Genomic DNA, 4,020 nt, shown 5'->3' on the forward strand with positions numbered 1-4,020 from the left:
ATTTCAGTTTAGAAAAAATCAAAAGAAAATGATAAAAACTTCAAAAAATAAAATCCTTCGAGAGGTAGTTATATTACTACATCTACTAGTTAGGAAAATTTAAAAACTTAAATTTGGACATGTTTTGCAAAAAGTGTAGGGAAAATGTAAAACGGCTATAACTTTTGCATACGATGTCGGAAAATAACGTATAATATATCAAAAAATTCAGCACGAAAATCCGCATCGGATGGAGACCGCCTACGGCCTGTTTGCAATTTTTAGAATCCTCAAATTCCAAAAGGAAAAAAGATATGGTCAAATTTCAGTTTTTTTAAAAAAATTGGTTAAATCTGGTCAAACTACTTATTCGAGAAGTATTAATGTTACTACATAATTATTCAAGAATATTAGTGTTACTAAATAATTATTTCAATTTTTTGAATTTTGGTCAAATCTGGTCAAACTATGGTCAAACTGTGGTCAAACTATGGTCAAACTTATTCAAGAAATATTAGTGTTACTAAATAATTACTGTTTTTTAGAATAATAGTTTCAAACTCAAACGGTGAAACGTGTGACCTAATGCTCAAGCTAAACTGCTGAGGGTTAATAGGATTGACAGCTTACATTTGTCAGGAAAACAACAAGTGCAGACTTGGAATGTAGGGGGAATAGAACTCCGAAGTTAAGCGTGCTCAGGCTGGGGGAGTGAGAGGATGGGTGACCGGCCGGGAAGTTAGGCGATTTGGAATGAGTGATCCACACTTGAGCAGTTAAGAGGGGTGATTAGAGACTAAATCATCAAATAATTCAGAAAAATTAAAAATCGAAAAAAAATCAAATTTTTTTTCCAAAACTTTCAAAAAAAATCAAAAAAGAAACCTTTAGTACCGGTTGGTAACACCAACCGGTACTAAAGGTCCCCCATACCAGGGCGCGAGCTCACGCCACGTGGTGGCACTTTAGCGCTGGTTCGTGCCGAACCGGTACTAAAGGGGGGGGGGCCTTTAGTGCCCACCCTTTAGTGTCGGTTATGGAACCAGCACTAAAGGCCCTTACGAACCGGTTTTAAAGCTCCGTTTTCTACTAGTGATGATCACAAACTGGTTTAGCATCTTCTTCCAAATTAATTTTATGTTGACATAGAGTGGGACTAATGCCCTTAAGATCATCAAGAGTATACCCAATAGCAGCACGACGCTTCTTTTGAGTTTTCAATAATCTCTCTTCTTCATGTTCTGAAAGGTTAGCACTAATAATAACATGATATATCTTTTTCTCATCAAGATAAGCATATTTAAGAGTATCAGGTAACTGTTCAAGCTCAAACACGGGATCACCCTTGGGTGGGGGAGGACCCCCTAGGATTTCAATAGGTAAATTGTTTTTCAGCATAGGTTCCTGTTTAAAGAATACTTCATCTAATTCCCTTCTTTCAATCATAAACATATCGTTTTCATGGTCTAGCAAATATTGTTCTAAAGGATCACTAGGAGGTATGGCAATAGAAGCAAGACCAATAATTTCATCCTTGCTAGGTAATTCTTCTTCACGGTGTTGTCTACTAAATTTAGAAAAATTAAATTCATGAGTCATATCATCTAAACCGATAGTAACAACACCTCTTTTGCAATATATGGTAGCATTAACAGTATTTAAGAAAGGTCTATCAAATATAATGGGACAAAAGCTATCTTGTGGGGAACCAAGAACAAGAAAATCAGCAGGATATTTAGTTTTCCCACACAAGACTTCAACATCTCTAACAATTCCCATTGGTGAAATAGTATCTCTATTGGCAAGTTTAATTGTGACATCAATATCTTCCATCTCGGCAGGTGCAATATCATGCATAACTTCTTTGTATAAGGAATAAGGTATTGCACTAGCACTGGCACCCATATCACATAAGCCATGATAACAATGATCTCCTATTTTAACAGAAATAACAGGCATGCCTACCACAGGTCTAGGTTTATCTTTATCACGGGGTTTAGCAATTCTAGCAGTTTCATTACAGAAATAAATAACATGCCCATCTATATTATTAGACAAGAGATCTTTAACAATAGCAATATTAGGTTCAACTTTAACTTGCTCAGGAGGTGAATATGTTTTAATATTGCTTTTACGAACCACAGTTGAAACTTTAGCATGATCCTTTATCCTAACAGGGAAAGGTGGTTTCTCAACGTAAGAAGTAGGAACAATAGGATCATTATAAGTAATAGTCTTTTCTTCAACTTTAATAGGTGCAGCTACTTTTACTTCTATGGAAGGATGATATTTAAAACACTTCTCCTTGGGGAGATCAACATAAGTAGCAAAAGATTCATAGAAAGAAGCTACTATCTCAGAGTCAAGTCCATATTTAGTGCTAAATTTACAAAAAATATCGGTATCCATAAAAGATTTAACACAATCAAAACTAGGTGTCATACCTGACTCCTTACCATTGTCGAGGTCCCAATCTTCAGAGTTGTGTTTAATTCTTTCCAATAAATCCCATTTGAATTCAATAGTCTTCATCATAAAAGAGCCAGCACAAGAAGTATCAAGCATGGTGCGCTTGTTACCAGAAAACCGAGCATAAAAATTTGGAATAATCATTTCTCTTGAGAGCTCATGATTGGGGCATGAATATAACATTGACTTAAGCCTCCCCCAAGCTTGAGCGATGCTTTCTCCTTCGCGAGGCCAAAAATTATATATGTAATTGCGATCAGGATGAACAAGATGCATAGGATAAAACTTCTGATTAAATTCCAATTTCAATCGTTTGTAATTCCAAGACTTCATATCATCACATAGCCTATACCATGTCGATGCATCTCCCCTAAAAGATAAAGGGAAGACCTTCTTCTTAACAACATCTCCGGGTACACCTGCAAGCTTAAATAATCCACAAACTTCATCCACATATATCAGATGTTCATCAGGATGTTTTGTTCCATCTCCTAAAATGGGATTAGCTAGCAGTTTTTCTATCATACCCGCAGGAACTTCAAAGCAAGCATTTTCATTTTCATATTCATATTGAGTAGGTTGAGGAGCAACTCTTTGCTCTACTGGTCGGGGTGAAGATACCCCGAACAAGCCCCTCAGAGGATTACTTTCCATAGTAATAAGTGACAGCAAATTTCAGCACACTATATAATTTTTTCCTTACCAAATTCTACCTACCAAAGGCGCTTCACTCCCCGGCAACGGCGCCAGAAAAGAGTCGTGATGACCCACAAGTATAGGGGATCTATCATAGTCCTTTCGATAAGTAAGAGTGTCGAACCCAACGAGGAGCAGAAGGAAATGATAAGCAGTTTCCAGCAAGGTATGCTCTGCAAGTACTGAAATAAGTGGTAACAGATAATTTTGTGATAAGATAATTTGTAAGGAGAAACAAGTAACAAAAGTAAATAAGGTGCAGCAAGGTGTCCCAATCCTTTTTGTAGCAAAGGACAAGCCTAGACAAACTCTTATAAGATGTAAAGCGCTCCCGAGGACACATGGGAATATCGTCAAGCTAGTTTTCATCACATTCATATGATTCACGTTCGGTACTTTGATAATTTGGTATGTGGGTGGACCGGTGCTTGGGTGCTTCCCTTACTTGGACAAGCATTCCACTTATGATTAACCTCTATTGCAAGCATCCGCAAATACAACAAAAGTATTAAGGTAAACCTAACCATAGCATGAAACATATGGATCCGAATCAGCCCCTTACGAAGCAACACATAAACTAGGGTTTAAGCTTCTATCACTCTAGCAACCCATCATCTACTTATTACTTCCCAATGTCTTCCTCTAGGCCCAAATAATGGTGAAGTGTCATGTAGTCGACGTTCACATAACACCACTAGAGGAGAGACAACATACATCTCATCAAAATATCGAACGAATACCAAATTCACATGACTACTAATAGCAAGACTTCTCCCATGTCCTCGGGAACAAAAGTAACTACTCACAAAGCATAAACATGTTCATAATGAGAGGGGTATTGATATGCATATAGGATCTAAACATATGATCTTCCAC

This window comes from Triticum dicoccoides, chromosome 1A, assembly GCF_002162155.2.
Source record: "Triticum dicoccoides isolate Atlit2015 ecotype Zavitan chromosome 1A, WEW_v2.0, whole genome shotgun sequence".
Lineage (NCBI taxonomy): Eukaryota > Viridiplantae > Streptophyta > Magnoliopsida > Poales > Poaceae > Triticum > Triticum dicoccoides.